Source organism: Mus pahari, chromosome 15 (genome assembly GCF_900095145.1).
Source record: "Mus pahari chromosome 15, PAHARI_EIJ_v1.1, whole genome shotgun sequence".
Classification (NCBI taxonomy): domain Eukaryota; kingdom Metazoa; phylum Chordata; class Mammalia; order Rodentia; family Muridae; genus Mus; species Mus pahari.
In genome coordinates, this window is record NC_034604.1 from 30,974,664 (window position 1) to 30,992,734 (window position 18,071).

At 55.9% G+C, this 18,071-nt stretch overlaps 1 protein-coding gene across 4 annotated transcripts in view; it reads left to right on the plus strand.

The window, feature by feature from the left end:
- The first annotated feature begins 1,669 nt into the window (after positions 1-1,669).
- The window catches only part of Cxxc5 (CXXC finger protein 5), a 32,437-nt gene continuing 16,035 nt past the window's right edge, over positions 1,670-18,071 (plus strand). The window contains exon 1 of one of the 4 annotated variants that reach the window (XM_021214558.2): positions 1,670-2,181. The gene's annotated coding sequence lies outside the window, so the exon portion shown is untranslated. Of the gene's footprint in view, positions 2,182-2,252; positions 2,339-13,620; positions 14,118-18,071 lie in introns of those variants that run through there. The other 3 variants (XM_021214559.2, XM_021214561.2, XM_029546898.1) reach the window with 3 other exon arrangements.

Genomic DNA, 18,071 nt, shown 5'->3' on the forward strand with positions numbered 1-18,071 from the left:
CCAAATAGCACCTGGCAAGGTTAGGACCAGAATCTCTAAGGAGACTAGCACAGTGTGTCCACTGTGCTAGGGTTGTTTCCAGACAGGGTATGGTGACATCCACCTTTAGTCCCAGCACTTAAGAGGCAGGTGGATCTCTCTGAATTCATGGCCAGCCTAGTCTGTGTAGTGAGTTTCAGACGAGCCAGGACTACAATGTGAGGCCCTGTCACAAGAAGAAGGAGACAACTATTTACATTGCAAGCTCTGTTTTACTTAGCTGACAGGCTTATTTGGGGGTTACTATGAAGAAACCAGCTAGAGGTTAAGGGGAGCTAAACACCTCCTCTGGGACACCATCCTTTGACAGTAGGTAGGAACTGGCAAGGGGGTGTTCCTAGAGCTGGGCGGAGTCACCTTGTGGTCTAGGTGAGCTCTGTTCTGACATGCCACCACCCCACTCCATCTGCCCCATCAGTCCATACACAGATGGCTTGGAGGGTTGCTCTAGAGAGACCCACAGCCAGAGAGGAAGCAGCTGTGGGAGGCGATTTCACTTCTCCCACAGAGGCCAGAGTCTGTGGCTGGCGGCACCGGGGCCACTGCAGTTAACTCTCTGTTATCTGGACTCCAATTGGTATTAGAGGGTAACACTTACCCCCAAGCTGATGCCCCCCAACCTCACTGCCCCGGAATTCCCCATGGGACTGGAGGCCGTGTTTTCTCTGGCCTGAAGGTCTGACCACTGCAACCCTGACCTTCCACTCAAATCCCTCAAGACTGCAGAACTATCACTCCAGGACGACAGGAGTGCAGGGCTCATTCTATGGTTCTCTGAGAAGACGTCAGATGTAGGTAGGATTAGCCCAAGCTGGGCAGGTCAGGGAGGGGGTGTGTTCAAAGGGCAGAGGTACAGATGGAATAGGTGCTGTCTCAAAAACTGCTGTTCCCACCAGGCACAGGGCTGAGATTTAGTTCTTGGCTAGTTATCTACTGAATGTTGCGTGGTTCCAGGCACTATTACAGACTCCCTGTTCATAGGCCACAGCTCTAGGGCACCAGTGTACATGCCTTGCCCCAGGACTGTAGTTGGGTAGGAGCCTGCTTCCTAAAAACCCAAAATGTCCTCTTTCTGATTAGTTTCTTCGTCTGTGAAATGGGAGCAGGACTCTGCCTCCTTTTTTTCTTCTTTTGGAATCAGGGTCTACTGAACGCAGGAAAGTGTATTTGGGAAGGGTACGGTCTTTGAATTGAGAGTCTGGCAGACTGAGCAGCACCTGAGGTGGGATGTGGGGGTGGGGGCTGAGCAGCCAAACCTTCCTTCTCAATCCCTGTAGCTTGTTGCCTCACTGAACAGTTGAGCAGGGAGCAGAAGGTCTGCGGATTTTCCACGGAAGGTGCGTCTCCAAGCCCAGGCATCTCCTACAAAGGGGTCGTGTTCTATTTATTTATTTACTTATGTATTTGTAAAGTTGCATGGAAAAAAGGTGAAGCTTGACGCGCGGGGGAGCTCAGCCAGGGAGGACCTCGCCAGGACGCGGGGATCTGGAGGCGCAGCGGCTGCGACTCCAGCTTCAGAGCCTGCGGCGTCCAAGTGGCCAAAGCTGATCTGGGAGGGAGGCCGCGGAGGAGGGAGGGAATCCGAGGTGGAGAGGGGGGGTGAGGGAGCCGCGAGTCCGGTCCGGGTTTTGCCGGCAGCCCCCGGGCAGCGTTCGGAGCTCCTGCCCGGGCGGGCGCGCGGCGCGGCGGCAGAGGCGGCGGAGCCTGAGCTGGGATGTAGAGGCGGCGGCGAGAGCAGGCGTCCGAGCAGAGCCAGAAGAGGAGAGCCTCACCCCCGACAGCCCAGCCCCGCGTCCCAGCCTGCGCCTAGCCATGCGCACCGCCTGCTGAGTCCGGGCGCCGCACGCCGAGTCCTTCGCCCGCCGCGCCGCGAGGCGCTGCGCTCCGGGGTGATTAGTTGCTTTTTGTTGTTTTTTAATTTGGGCCGCGGGGAGGGGGAGGAGGGGCAGGTGCTGCAGGCTCCCCCCCCCTCCCCGCCTCGGGCCAGCCGCGGCGGCGCGACTCCGGCTCTGGCCCCGGGCGCGGCGGGCGACTGGAGCGGAGCGCACCGCGGCGGTGCCCAGAGCGGAGCGCAGCTCCCCGCCCCGCCCCTCCCCCTCGGCCTCGCGGCGACCGTGGCGGCTCGGACGACTCGCGGAGCCGGTAGGTGTCGGGCCCTCCTCCGCCCCCCCGGGAGGCCAGCCCCCTCCCCTTCCCCGCCTCCCTCCCTCTCCTCCCCCGGGGCTCCGTACGCGGCCGGGGCCGGAGTTCGCCGCAAGTCCGCGGAAAGTTTGGCGGCGCGGGTTCCCCCGAAGTTCAGGTGCGGAGAGCCAGGGATGGGGAAGGAGGGGTCGGTGTTTGGGAGGGGCGGGGGACGCCCGCAGCCTGAGCCGCGGGGCCTGGGAGACCTAGCTCCGGTGATCGCTCGGTGGCCGCTCCTATATCGGAGCCTTCCCAAGCCGCAGTATGCTCGGTCGCAGATCACTGAGTTCAGACAAAAAGAGGGGTTTTAGGGTCGAGGACGGCGGGCTGGGAGCGGAGGAGTGGGGCTGGGGCTCTCCCTGCTGGGGACGCTTCCTTCCCAATCATTGTAGCTTGCGGGCGCCGGGGGTCCTCACCTCGCAGTGCTGGGCGGGTGCTGCGCCTTGCGGGGGCGGCTGCTTGCAGGTCTGCGGCGCACACTCCCCGCATCAGACCCTACTCGCTTCCCTGTATTCAGGGACGTTCATAACTGCCCCGAGCGCTTCGGACCACGCGTGGCCTTGCCTCCCCTTAGACTTGGAAGAGGCGGCGGCTACTTCTGTTTTTCCCCTCGGGCTGGTCGCCCCCGCTGCCTGCAGGGTGCCTGGCGGGCTGATCAAGTTTGACCTTTTTTTTTTTTTTTTTTTTTTCCGTCAAAGTATATTACCTCCACCTCCGCCGGCTAGGCGGCCTCTCTTCTGTCCTTTACGGCCTTGGGGAGTCTCGGACTGCCTCTCCGCGTGTGCCCAGCTGCGTGCAAAGCCGGGGACGCTGGAGGGGGGGGGTTGTTCCTCAGCTGCAGGTCTGCAGGGGGCGGGCATCCCAGTCTCCTGCCACGCTGCTCTGGCCCCGAATTTACCCTCGAAGTCCCGCCCGAGCCCCCCCCCTTTCGCATCCCTGGAGCCAGGGCTGAACCGCCGCGAGAGGAATGTGTTAATTTTCTTACTGGGGGAAGTTGTCCTCGCCCGGAATGGGCTGTTTTCCGGCGGGGAGAGCGGGGTGCGCCTGGCTTTGTTTATGAATAGGTTGGACCGAAAGTGAGGGACCCCGTTTTTAAAATAGGGGACCTGTCACAAGTGCTGGGGCGCACCGGAAAAAGCAAGGAAATTTTCCTTTTTTCCTCCCTCCCTGGGGAATTGTAAGGGGTGCCATGGGTTGCAAGGAGGTACCATTAGATTTTGGGGGGTTTGTAGTGACTCATCTGGAAAGACTTGCTCCCCTAGTCTCCAGAAAAGTGGGGGGAATGAAGGTTTGGCAGCCGCACCCTACTCTGCTCCCCGGGACCCTGGGTGGTCTGAGAGTTGGGTCATCCAAATGGGAGTACCCAAAACGAGATGCGGATTATTAGGCCCTTGATCCTCGCCTTTCCTTGTGCCCCCTTGCTGTTTTGTAGTGCGTCCCCCTCCCACCCCACCCCCGAGTCGCGCGGGTTTGCCCAGGAAGCACTAGGGAAGGGGGCGTGTGATCGCTGGCTCTCGCCCCCGCCCCCGCCGGAGCAGCCCCAGGGCCGCCGGCAAACAGAGTCCCTTTCAAGTTTTCCGCTGGGGCCGCCTGGCGGGGGCTGCGAGCGCGGTCGCTGCGGACTTGTTTGGAGCGCTATTCGAACGCCCAGCGCCACCTCAGTTGCCCCCTTCGGGGGTTCGGGTGTACGGTCCTAGCGGTGGAGACTGTTTAAATGAGATGGGTAGGGGGCGCCTATTGGCCTAAGCTTGAGCTGACCCTCTCCTGAAAGACTAAGGTGCCTTGAGTTGTTGGTGGAAACCCATCTCCTTTTTGAGAGTAGTATGAGGAGACTGTCCTCACCTACTTCGACTGTGACTGCATGGTGTTGATTTAGCAGTTCCTTAGATCAGAGTCAAGCTGGAGCTTGTTGTTGTTGGGGGGGGGGGCGGGTAGCGACGCGCTCTGCAGCTGTCGCCCCCCCCTCAGAACGGAAATTGTCCTCCTTTGGGAGGAGGGAGGGGGTGACAGTTTGATTTTTTTTTTTTTTTTTNCCCCGGGGAGGTGTGGGAACAGCTGAGGGAGGTTGGCCTCTGGGTTACTCTGTAGTCCTGATAGCACTATATAGGTGCCTCCCCTTCATCTTGGCAGGAGCTGGATTCTCTAAGCTTGAGCCGTCTCCCCCCCCCCCGCCCCAATGCCCCCTACCCCTCACCCCCCTTCCAAGTTGCAGCAGAGGGCCCTCTGCAGAAGCTAGGCCCTTCCTTGACTAGCTGGCTTGTTAGTGCCTTATTTATGTGTGTGTTTGGGCCCGGTTTCCCAGCTCAGCAGGTGACCCTGGCCTGGGCCTCCTATCTCTCCTGTTGACTTACCAGAGGGCCAATGGCCTCCCCTTTATCACGTGAGGCCTGGAATGTCCACCCGGCTGAGCTGAGCTGCGTGGGGGAAGGGAAGGGGGCAGGACTCTAAATCTAGGGCTCAAGCCCCTCACAAGCTTATGTGCCCAAGGGCTCCCCTGGTGACCTTTCAGCTTTGTTGTTTCTTTTCTCATACCCATTTGGCAAGTGTGAAAGTGAGGCCCATATGAATGTGGAGGCATGCTTGTTTCAGTAGGTTAAGTCCTCCCTTATGTCCCCACCTAGTTATTCATGGGCGCATACAGTGCTTCTTCCCAAGAGGAGGAGAGAGCTTTGGACTGAGCTAAAGCCAGCTGAGTTCATAGGGTTCTTAGTGAAGTAGAGAAAAATGGAGGAATACACTTGAGACTTTGGCTAGACTGGTCGCGCTCTTGATTCTGTGGGATGCGGGAATCACTCTGTCACAGGGAACTCTCCAGCGCTTGCCTGAGCCGGGCTTACCTACTGTCATTAAGTAGTTCATTTATTCAGCCTCTGGTGGGTGCTGAGTTCCTTGTCATTCTGGAGTGCACGTTGTTCTGCCTCGGGTCTGGAGGGGCAGGAGGGTGAAGGATCCCCGAGTGCTTGCTCTCTTACCCTTACCATCCTAGAGTTGTGTGTGGCTGTGTGTGTGTGTGTGTGTGTGTGTGTGTGGTGCCCTTGATTAAGTATATTAATAGTTAAACTCTCACTCATAGCTGGAACTCACCAGACCACAAAAAAGCCTCCCCCGTTACTCACGCACTACTGCCCAACAAGAATATCCCACTAAAGTTTTTTTCTGCATTCTCTTCCTTCCCCCTTGCTCCCTCTGCTCTCCTCAGTGCTGAGCCCACCTTCCCAGGCTGCTGGCAGGGAGAAAGGACTGCCCCCTCAGAGACCCAGAAAGCTCCAACCCTTCATCTGCCCCTAAAATCAGCTGGCAAAGATGGGGTTGTGTGGCACTATGTCTGTTGATCTGTGTGACAACCTGGATGGTGTATCTCTTGTCTTCAAGTCTGTGTTTAGAGTGTGTATGTCTGAAGATGTGGAAGTCTGAGATGTATGATTTTATACAAATGAATGGTTATGTATCTGCATTATATATATTACTATATATACATCTCATGCACTTAAGTCTGAAATTGTATGTCTGTTGGTTGGCCATGTCCCTATATAATACGTACGGTATGTTTCCAGTACTTGGAATTTTGTAGTGTTTGTGATTTGTATGTGTTGATTTTGAGACAGTGTCATACTGTATAGCCCTGGCTGACCTGGAACTTACCATATAAACCAGGTTAGCCTTGACCTCACAAATACCCGCCTGCCTCTGCCTCCCAAATTCTGGGATTAAAGATGTGCCCTACCACACTTGGCTCCTAGCATGTATCTGAGATGCCCGCGCGTGCACGCGCGCGCGCGCGCGCACACACACACACACACACACACACACACACACATACGTACGTATTCGAGAGTGTCCACTCCTTTAGTGGTACGTGTCTGGATTGTGAGTATTTGAGTAAACCTGGAAGTGGACATATTTGAACTGGGTGGGCAGTTGTCAATGGCTAGTGGCTTTGTGTTTCTTGTCCCTTTCTATAATCTGTTTGCCATTCTGACTTTCTGAGTCCCTTCTTCCCTGTGTGTGAAGCCATTTAGCTCTATCCTCCCTCCCCCAGCAGTAGTAACCGGGCAGCCTGCCTCTGGGAGTTTTGGAAGCCGTGGCGGGAGACAGGCTGGGGCCGGGGTGACAGCGCATATCCACCGCCATGGCAGCCTGTGATTATAAGAATAAAAGGGTTTTAAGGTCATGGATGTTTCTTCTGTTTCTCCCCTTTTCTGGAGCCAGTGGTAGCAGAGGTCCACAGCAGTGTGTGTGCAGGTTGGGGTATGCCCCTGTGCAGGTGAACATCAATGTGTGTGTGTGTGCCTTACCCGAGAGCAGAATCACATACGGACATGCATGAGCAGAACCTGTGACAGTCCACGGGCTTGTCCTGGATTCTCCATGGGCTGGGGAGTGATTCCCAGTTAAACTTCCCGCTGCTTGGGCATCCCACAGAGCTGCAACTCTTGACAGTCTGCTAAGGGAGAGTGGCCTGGCCTCGAGTCTTGCTTACTTAATTTCTTCTCCTCTAGTTGAATCCTTCTGGCTTTGAGACTAGCTGGGCCCAGTCACCTGGACAAGGCCACATCTTGGGGTGTCACTGCCTGCCCCTGGACCAGCTCCAGCCTCTGTAATTGCATTCTGTGGCCTAATCCCCCGCCAGCTCAATTAGATTGCAAATTCTTCTTCATTTCCTGCCTCTTGATGCTGGCCTCCCTCTGGGTTTGCAGGGATTGGGGGTGGTGGGCAATCCCCACTTCCCTTCTGCTAGCCCTAGGGAATCTGGGAGGGCGATTAGTTCCTGGTACACTAGCCCTAGAGCTGAAGTCATAACCCAGGGGACTTGCAAGACAGGGTTCCACTAGCCCTTTTGAGCCAACTACAGAATCCTTCTGTCAAGAAACAGGATCTCTTCTAGCTGATTCAGGACTACCTGTGGAATAGCCAGATCCCTTTAGCCAGGTTCCTAGGCTGTACCTTGTCCATGGCCTCTGTAGACTGCCCACCCCCTGCTCCCGCAGCAGGTACAACTTACCTAGCACAGCAGTTGGGATTTACTGTGTGGCTCAGGCCAGCCTTACACTTGGCAGAGACCCTTCTCTCTCTGCCTTCCCAAGTACAGGGACTTACAGCATGTCCAGCACTTCAGCACTAGCCTCCCTTTCCACCTTTTTCTGACATCTCTTCCCAGCCATAGTTCTCTTAGGGGTCTGTGGGCTCACCGAGGCCTTCTCCTGACTCCCCCTAGTAACCATCGCTGGATTCCACACAGGCAAGTGCACATGCAGGACTCAGGAGAGTTCTTCACACCTGGTTGTGAATCCTGACCACTGTATGGCTCACTGTGTGACATACAGACAATCTCTCTACCTGCCTGTTTCCTTATCTCTGAGATGAGTCAGTAAATGTCAAACTAACTCATGTGACCAGTTTTAGATTGAATGCAAGGATTAAGCACGAGGAGAGGGCCTAGATTCATCCACTCAGCAATCAACAGAGATGGGCCTTTGTCTATCTATCTATCTATCTATCTATCTATCTATCTATCTATCTATCTATCTATCTATCTATCTATCTATCTATGGTGTTCTTAGGACAGGGTCTCTCTACATAGCCTTGGCTGTCCTGGAAGTTACTATGTAGACAAGGCTGGCCTCAAACTCACTGAGTCCGCCTGCCTCTGCTGGGATCGAAGGCTTAGAAGTGTTAAGGCATTTATAGTGTTAAGAACTATTTCCAATGAATTGGGGTGGGGAGGACAACCTGTATCTCTAAGAACCAGGTATGTGCCCTTGGCTGCCTTACTCTCCACACTGGAGTTTATCCTCCCCATCTGCAAAGTGGATGGATGGGGCCAGCCTCAGAGCACCCGAAGGCATGCAGGACCGTAGGGTGCTCAGCCCCACAGGTCCCCACACATTATTTGCTCTCTCCTTTCTTCCCTCTCATTAAGCCTGCTGTGGGTAGAACTATACAGACACAGAGGGCAAGGGGCTGGCCAAGGTCATGAGACTGGTAATGGGGCCAGGGAATGGTTTGCTGGCTCAGCGGAGCTGTGAGGCACACACAGCCTTCCCTCCCTGCTGGTCACTGAAAAGTGGTAGCTTGGCTGTTTTTTGTTTTGTTTTGTTTTGTTTTCTCTGGGAAGGGGAGTCCACCCCCTCCTCCCCCAGGAGGCACCCATGACAGCCACTGAGCTGACAGGCCTCCTGGCTTTAATACTGGGGTGGCTGGAAGCTCTGGAAGGCTGGCTGTGCCCAGCTCAGCCTGAGGGGAAAGGGAACTATAAAGTTCTCCTTCCTATCACCAGTCCCCGGAGCCCCGCCTGCCCTCTGTACATCCTCTGTCGGTTAGACAGTGACAGAGGTGGGGGGCTGCCTTCCGCCTCAGGCCCCCTATCGCGTACTGGCTAGTCTTCTGAATTCTGTGACCTCTGTCACTCGCTGGCCTAGGCTCTTTAATATTTCATAGCCCTTCAAGTCGACCCCCTTGCCCCAGCCCACAGGGCCCCCTTTGTCTGCCTCCCCTCATCTCTCACTAAGTTACTGACCCAGAGGCTGTCTCTACCTTCTGGCACTGTGACTGCCCCTGTTGCCTTCCCTGTCTTTCTTGACCCTCCTTCTCTGCACCTCCACTGGACACACACACACACACACACACACACACACACACACCCCTATCTGATATCTCCCTGACATCTCTGACTGTCTCATCTGCTTTTCCTCCATTTTCCTCTTTTGTTGGGCTCCCCTTCCCAGTGGAACAGAAACCGTGGCAACTGGCCTGCCTCCCTGTCCTTGCGCCCTCCGCCCCTTCCTGCCCCCTCCTCCGGCCAGTAGGGCTGGCTGGCTGGCTGGCTGGCTGGCGTGTGAGAGCTGGTTTTATTTATTTTTCTGTTTGTTTGGGAAGAGGGCAGTGGCAGCCCTAGGCCTGGCTGCTGCGCTCCGCTCCAAGCAGTGGGCAGGCAGCCCTGCTGGCCTCCCAGGAATGTGGCTGGGACGCCCTGCGCTGGATTTACCTCCTTCCAGCTGCTGGGCTCAACAGGGCCGAGCCAGGCCTGCCCAGTGGCCCCTGGGGAGCCTTGGACTTACTCTGTCCTGTCTGGCAGACCCCACGTGGCTTTTGGGGGGACCAGTCCCCGCCTTGTCCCTGACCTCCTATGACCTCCACCTCTCCTGGCTGGCCAGCAGGAAGACTCGTTTGCCAATGTGAGGGTACTGGAGAGCTGGTACCAATAGCCACCCTATCTCCCACCCAGGGGCCTAACCTAGGCCTGTAATCACCTGGCCAGAACTATGCAAAACATCACTCCAGGCCTCTGTCGCTGGGTTTAGTGCCTGTGCTTGGCAGAGCCCCTCAGCTCTGCCCAGATGAGGGGCAGGGGTGCGTGAGGAAGGTGCAGAACCAGAGTAGCTGGGTCCCTCAGTGTCCTGACCCAGGCCCCGTGTGCACACATCTGCGTGGGTATACACATCCCCATGAGCGCTGAGACCTGCTTAGTCACAAGCGCCACCAGGTTGTGCTTCCTTCGAGGCAGTGCCGCACTTCCTGTTGTTAACTCCCTCATTCATTGGATGCTTACAAGGGTTTTGAGCCCCGCTTGGTGCCAGCCTTGCAAATGGGACATGGCAGTGGCTTCATTGTGTACCCCAGTGCCTGGCACCATGTGAGTGTTTGGAAGATTTTAGCTATTGCATTCATCAGGCTCTGCCCCCAGGTGGGTATGAGAAAGCACAGCCCACCTAAGCCCTTATGTGATGCTACTATGCCAACCTCTTTATGCCCTTTCTCTGCTGTTATCCCCACCGTAGACTTGGGAATTGAGTGTTGTGTATGCCTAGCTGTGCACAAATGAAGCAAGTGAGGTTGGGTCCTGGTCGAGTGTATGCCAGGCTTTGAGGACCCTCAGGGCAGCTGGAGTTGGTCTGTGTGTGTGTGTGTGTGTGTGTGTGTGTGTGTGTGTGTGTGTGTGTGTGTTTGCACCTTCCACTCTGCCTGAATGTTTACCAAACATGGCCCTGCGTCCTCTCCACCACCCTGACTCCATCATCCCAGCAAGGAGCCTGGTTTGAGGCAGGGAAGAAGGCTGCTTGACTGGTTGGGTAAATGAATGAATGCGCTGGCCATGTGAGTGAACTTTCTCAAAGTACACTGGGGTGGGGGGTGGGGATAGAGGGCGGGTATGTGGACACCTACTGGCTCTGTGAAGCAGAGTGGGAAGTGAAGGGCTGGGCAGCCACAACTGAGAGATGTGGCCGAAGACCAACAACTTGATGGGCAAGTCATACCTTCTCCTTGGACCTCAGTGTTTCTATCTATCAATTGGGCCCCAATTTGGAGGTTTTTTTGGCTGGCTACCAGCTGGCCTAGACTGGGGCCAGCCTGGGAGGCGAAGGGACTGTGGTGGGAAGCAGGAAGCAGTGGGTGGTGAAGACAGGAAGATAAAGCCAAGAGCCCGGCTTGGAACCTGAGAAGCAGGGAGACCAGTACTGACCTGATGTGGGTTTGGCCCGCCCTTTGGGGGCGAGCACAGGCTCATAACCCTCCGGCTACCAACTCTTGCTCCAGCGCAAGCTCATTTCCTGACATCTGTGCAGTTAGTGGCCCTGTGTGCCAGGAGGAGGTGGCCTGTCCCCTGGGGTTAGACTGGTTCCTCCCCCAACCCATAGTATACCCCAGCTTTATGTCATTTCCTGTTGACCCTCATGGCAGAAACCCAGCCCCTCTCCTGCCCAGCCCTCTTCCCAAAAGCTTTGGTGAGAGATTGGTCGGAGGTGGAGGTGGGTGGGTCCAGTGGCCCCTTCCCAGTGCTGTAGGGTTTTGGCAGTCTAGAATCTTACTGACAGGAGTCTAGAATTATAGACTGTTTGCATTGAAAAGATGTTTTAAGTTGGCATTCTTGTCACGTTGGGATTCTACAGTCACCAAAGAGTAGGTTTTCCTGCGGGGAGGAAGCACGCATGGCTACGCTTCAGTCGCCTTGTTTGACGCTAGAGAACACGGGAGAGTGGGGCTGGGCTTGGGGCTCTCCTGAGGCTGCAGAGCCCAGAGACCTCCAGGGACAAGAACCTATTCCAGGGACTGAAAGGCCAGTTCTACATGAAGAGGGTGGGCTCTGGGCCCAATCAGGCAGCAAGGGGCTGTGGCTGGCCTGCAGACACAGGAGGGGTCCTCCCTGTGGCAGCCTGCCGCCTGCTGCCCACGCTTCCCGAGACACCAGTGCGAGGAGGAAACGCAGGCTGTTGCTTCCAGCGACAGCAGGCAGGGCCGGGCGGCTTCCCAGCTCCCCCTCTGACTCATGGCTGCCTGCAGCTCCCCTCCCCTGGGGTCCTCAGCAACCCCATCTGTGCAATGGGAAGAGGAGGCTTTGTCCCACAGTGTGTGGCTCACTGCAACAGCAAGGCTAGGAATCTTCCTGGGACCACTGTCATGCAGTGGAGAATGACAGGATGGTCCAGAAGAGCCTGGGACACCGGCCTTCTGCCAGCCCCTGAGTCCTCTTCTCTATTCTCCCCATTAGTCTGGGCAAGGGGTAGCTGGATTCCTGAGCAAAACATAGATGTAGGTTTATGGAATAGATAAGAAAGAGAACCAATCAGTTTCAAGATAAGATAGAATAGGAAGCCTACCCCTCATTCCAGGGGACTCCTTTGTGACTTCAGTGTTCCCATCTGTAAAATAGAGCACGTTATCCCACAAGTCGGATCTGGGCTAGGGACTCAAGTCAAGTGGCACCTCTCCCAGGGAGAGGGGAATCCTTGGCTGCAGAAATGGGGTTGGGGCTCTGACTGGGGCACAGGGGTGATTCAGAGAAGGAGCTTGGCCGCTAGGCAGTGGTCAAAGGAAAATCCCAGCTGCTCTCCTGGGAAGACCCGACAAGCTGGACAGGAAGGAGCAGACTTGGCCCCCCTCAGGCCTACATGGAGTCATCTTAGCCTGGCAGCTGGGTGGGTGTGCCCCTCGCTGCAGGAGAGCTGGAACGCACCCCCTCCTGCTCTGGGAAGGGGGGGCTTTGACTGCCAAGAGGGGTTGGGCCCTCATCCAGATTTCCAAGCCTTCTGATGCCCTCGGCTCTGTCCTGAGTTACTACCTGGGAAGGAGGGGATAGTGGAGAGACGGAGCGGCAGGTGTGGTTTCATTTGCCCAGGAGAATGGGAACCCCCTGGCAAGGCCTCCTGAGAGGGTGAGAGAGCAGAAGGGATGTAGGCAGCTGCCACCCAGACAAGACTGGCTCGCTCACAGTAGCCTCCCCTGTCCCCCATGCTCAGGGCCAGGAACTGGGGATAGCGTCATCGTGTGAATTGAAACTGGTCTCTCTGGCCCTTTCTTTCCCCCAACTGTCCACCAGGCCCTGGGCTCCGGTCCCTTCCCATCCCTGGCTGTGTCTACAGAACCCCCTGGGAAGATGGGGAGGAGGCACAGCAGGCTCAGAACAGCGGGCGCCTGCTCAGCCAAGTATTTTGCACGAGCTGTCAGAGACGGGCAGGCACGTGGGGAATTCGGTGCATGTGGGGCTGGGGGAAGCAGCGGGTGGGCTGGAGGGGAGCTGTGGCTGCCTCCCGGCCTGCTGAACCCCCACCGCGGCTGTACCACAGCGGTGTGGGTTTGGAAATGGTACTGAGTGAGGTTCTCCAGGGTCCAAACTGTAAGAGGCTTCTTTGCCGAAGTCAGGGTCCAGACAGGAGTTCTGGCCCTACCCAACTGTAGCCTCCAGGAAATAGCAGTTGTCACGTGCACACACACATATATACACACACACTCCCAGCCTGGCACAACTTGTCTCCTGGCCAGAGTCTGGTTTGGTAGATTGGAGAAGCTTGGTATTGCCCAGTCTGAGCAAGAGAAAGGCAGAACGGAGGAAGTCAGTGTTTATAAGCTAAAGTTGATACTGTGGGAAAGGAACCACTCGGCTCAGTAACCACTAGGCAAAGACCCCAACTTAGTTGCTTTTGTAGACTATCCTTAATAAATCTGCAGGACAGAGCTCAGACCTGAGTAATACTTGATTCACACACACACACACACACACACACACACACACACACACACACATGCAACTAAGACCCAGAGAGGCATTCAGTGGCCCAAGGTGACACAGTAGACTATCCTTCCCTTTATCCCCGAGTGGAGCCAGTATGAAGAGGTGAGCTTTGGGGTTTGCTGGGGGGTGGGGTGGGGCTAAATTTAGTCATCACTGCGTAGCTGAGGCCTCTGGGAGCAGCTGTTGGTGCACAGACAGAGGCCTAAAGCTGCATTTAGTCTGGACAGAAATATCCTACCACCCACCCACCCACTGCTTGGGCAGCCAGGCTGTGGGCTTGTTCCCCGAGGGGCAGTTTGCTGGGTCGCCGGGACAGGCAAGATGACCCGATAGGCTTTTCCCAGATCAGGTTTCTATGAAACAGGAACCGCAGCCGGAGACTGGGCCACGGGGGCCCGGGGCAGTCCGCGCCTGGGGGGCCAAGGACAGACGCCTTTCTCGCCTCCCTCTCCTGCTCCTTGTTGAGGCCGCCTCCCCTTCACAGAGGCCTGGGGAAGCAGCAGGTTATTTATCAAGCCAGCCTCCCCGCTGAGCGTCTGCCCGCTCTCCTCCTCCCCACCTCTTGTGCTGGCGGCCATGAGCCCAGCAGAGCAGGGTGAGCCGGGCAGGCGGGTGGCGGGTGGCGAGATTAGCTCAGGAGACGTGAGTCACCCCATCCCTAGCAGCAGGCAGAGCACACAACGCAGTCCCACTCTCAACACAGCCAGAGATACAGAGAGTATACCCGGCTTCAGCACACCTAATGCCACCTACCTCAGCAGAACCCACTACCCTCATGCTCCGGACTCACTCAAGCGTGTGTGGGGACCTCAGAAACACCTGATCCTGGTACATGTACGTGCTGGCACGGATTTGGCAATCGGGCATGCCCAGTCTCCGTCAGGCATAGGTAGGAAGCCACCTCACCCTCACAGACCTTGTACACCCCCCTCCCCCCATCCAGGCTCAAGCAGTGGTCTGTAGGCCCTGGCTCGCACCTTTAGGAGGCTGCAGTGTTAGGCCCGGAGCACCCACTCAGCAGTGCCTGTTGCATCCACTCGCATACACACAACACTCATGTTACACTGCTTGTCTCTGTTGAGGCTTACACAAGAGAGGCCTCCCTTCAGTTGTCTTGTCTTCTGATGCTGGGATGGGAGTGGGAGAGTGCTTTGCCTGTCATTAGGCTACTGCGGGCCCCATTTGGGGATCCAGCTGCTGTTGTCATAGGGGACTGTGGCTCAAGCAGAGGGTACTCGAGGGTAGACAAGGGAAAGAGGCAGACAGGCTGGGAGGAGGAGAGGACGGTGGAACGCCATGGAAAATTCGTCTTCCCAGAAGTGGCCGCCTCTCCCCATTCAAGGTGGGGTCTGTGGGAGATGGGAGCCGTCTGGGGGCTGGGGAAGGAAGGACATCTCTTCTGTCAAAGGGAGCTGTGTCCAAGGAGTCTTGTGCCTCTTAGCCTGGCACTCACTCTTCTCTGTCCCCTTGTCCCCTCCAGCCAGCACCCTGAGACTTGGGATTTGGCCACACCTCTTAGTCTGCATGGCGCTGGTCTGACAAGAGGGCCTGGGCTGTGAGGTTGGCAGGGTGCCTGCAGTGGTGTCTAAGCCTTAGCGCCACTGGGGCCAGGGCTTGCCTGCCCTCCCACACAGAATGGAGACATAATGTTTTCCGTACGAGAAGTGAAAGAATTGAGCTGGGTGGGCATGGCCTTATAATCAGGGTGGGTACTGACACCACTGTCCAGCAACTCTGTTATAGATCATTTGGGGTGCAGCAGGCTCTCACTTCCTGGTCTCCCCTGTGTAAGATGGTCAGGAGAGGGTTCCAGAAAGGTTGAGACACTCAGAAAACTAGACTTGTCCCTGAGCTGGGGACCCTGATGGTGGCTGTTACCTGCTGTGTCATGCCCAAAGCTTTGTTTTATTTTGGTTTGTTTTTGTTGAGACGGAGTCTCACCGTGTGTGTGTGTGTGTGTGTGTGTGTGTGTGTGTGTGTGTGTAGCTTTGGCTGCCTGGAATTCAAGTATGTAGACCAGGCTGGCTCCAAACTCATAGAAATCTGCCTACCTCTGCCTCCCAGATACCAGGATCAAAGATGTACGACACCACACCCCACCTGCCAGGTTTTCTGTCATCATTTTTTGTCTATAAAATGAACCAAGTGCCATCTTGGTATTATAGCTACACTGCTGAGGGTAAGGCTTGCCAGCAGGACTCATGCCCAGCATGTGTGAGCTTCTGGGTTTAGTCCCCATTGAGCCCTGTGGGGGCTGGTACTGAGCCCCTGTCTGCTCTACCAAAGCTAGATTTTTTTTCCCCCTGGGGGCATCATCTTCAAGAAGCATCCGTAATTAGATTGTCATGGGCTTGGCCCAGTCTGGAGCTGTTTCTCAGATGCGTGCACAAGTGAGGAAGCCCAGCTGAGTGGCAGGAGACAAGGGGGTTGATGGGTTAGATTCAGAATAGAGGACATTGACACCTCACATCTTGGAAGGAAAGAGCCAGCCGTAATAGTTCCAGAGCGACTGACACAGCAGTGCCACCATAGGGTGGACATGGAAAGGGTCACCATAAGTGTAGGTGGGCTCTTCTGTGGTCAGAAGATGCACAGGCTCATCCAGCTGACACTGCCTTCCTAGCAACCTTCAGACCCAAACACACACTTACCTCCCGGGGGTCTGCAGGGTAAAGAGCAGGGACTGCTGTGTATGGGGATGGAGGGAGCAGAACGTACGAATAAGGGAGTTGGCGGCTCACAGAGAGACTAGGGCCTTGGTCATCCTGTATCTGTGGCCTGAGCCAGTGGTGACTGTAAAGGTAACAAGCTAGCCCTGTCTTGAGGTTCGGGGGTGAGGGCTGCAGACCCCAGTGAGTTGAGGTTGTTACTTGCTATGATCAGACTTAGGCCTTGAGCTCAGCAAGCCTCCTCAGCTTGTCTGGGATCCCCTAGACTAGATCTCCTAGGCAGAACAGGGACAGGACCTTAATATGCCTCTCCACTTGCAGAGTCACAGGGAATGAATGGGTAATGGTTGCTGTGGACTGCTGCTGGTCCTTTGGGTCTCAGGAGGGTTAGCACCCACAAGGATGCCACAAGGGTGCGGCAAGCTCTGAGAAATCTCAGCACCAGGCTTGAGCCACCTAGGCACCTGCTGAGGTTCCTTAGCATCCCAGTTCTGACTGGCTGCCTCTCTTTTCTCTGAGAAACTTCTTCAGAGAGTGGTTGGGAGGTCCTTTAAGTAAACATTTCCCTTTGGGTACACATGAGAACACGCCCCTGTCCCCCATCACCTGGTTGGTTTGCCACTTAACCAATCAGAGCCCTCGGTTCCATGTGACCACTGGTGATCACGAAAAACTTCGCCAAGTTAGGTTGACTTGGCTGCAGGTTGGTCCCCACCTCAGGTCACTTCCTCTTTTGGGTCAGAGTCCCTCCGTGAAATGGCTGACTCCTGACCATTTGGAAGCAGAAGAGGCTCTCATACGCCCAGTGCTGGCATTCGGCTGCTGCTGCCCCTGTGCTGTCATGGAGACACGGGGCAGCAGGGTGGGCTGTGGAGTTAGACCAGCCAACCTTTACAAAAAGCGTTACCTTTGCTGCCCCATCGTGAGTGACCTTGGCCGGTCAACTGCCCTTGTCTGGGCCTCAGCATCCTCAGCTGAAAGGCGGGAGGACCATGCTGCCTTGTCTTAGGGCTGCTATGAGGATGAAACACGACATGTGTGAACAGTACCTAGCGAGGCTTTCACAGATGATGGTAACAGCAAGCCCCTCCCCCAACCCTGGCCTCCTGGTTTCTGTCCCTCCAGCTTTGGTCATGGGGATTCTGGGAAAGAGATGGTGCCAGTCTGCTAGCTCAGCCGGCTTGGCCACTGACCTTCAGAGCACCCAGGCTGTCAAGGCCGCCTGACTGCCTGCCTGCCGGTCGGGTGGCGGGGAGCGCCAGGCAGCTCCTTGCCTGACGCCACCCGCCCCTGCTCCCTCTCTCCTCTCTCCCTCTCTGTGCCTGTGTGTGAGCTAATTAATCTCAGCCCCTTTGGGAAATTAGACCGCAGCCGCGTTCTCAGCCTCCTGGAGCCTGTGCTGCTACTGGGCCAAGACCTGCTATGTTTAGGGGCACTGAGGTGTGTGTGTTGGTGGGGTACCAGCAGCAGCAGCAAGGTGAGCTCAGCAGGACACAGATAACCCCGAGAACCCTTCACTTTTGGGCCAAGGTTCTCTGGTCTTAGTTCATCCCTCCTCAGAACAGTTTCCATGAGGACGTAGGCAAACTCCCGGTTAGAGAGAAAGCAAACCTCCTGTGTCCTTTTCAACTCCCAGGTTGTAACAGTCATCCCTCAGCATGTCCCACCTCAATGTGGGGTCATCCTCTTGCTTGCCCAGCTAGGAGGCTGATGGAGACAGATGTAATTATGGAATTTTGCTTGGGAAATTAATTTGAAAAAGTTAATTAATTGGCGGTTCCGGAGGTGGCAGGCTCCACGCCCGGCTGGCCTTGCTGACGTCAGCACTGACCCACTGAAGACATGCAGCTTCCTGGGCAAGCTGGTAAGAGGGGCCCCAGTCACCCCAGTGTATAGCTCTGGGACAGGTAGATGGGAGCAGAGGGGCACTTGTGCCTTGGCCCGTGGTGAGTATGACTTGGGGCCCTGAGAACTGGCCACTTGTCTGTATTATCAGTGGCCTTTGTCAGCTTCCATAGTATACTGATCTCAATGCCACAAATGTCCAGTTCTTCAAAGAACAGATCCTTTGAGTGTCTCCTTCCTCCAAGAGTGACATGGTGGTGCCATTAAGCAACCCAGGTTGTTATGCTAGTGACTCCATCAAGGTAGGGTAGAGAATAGCTTGCTTGCTT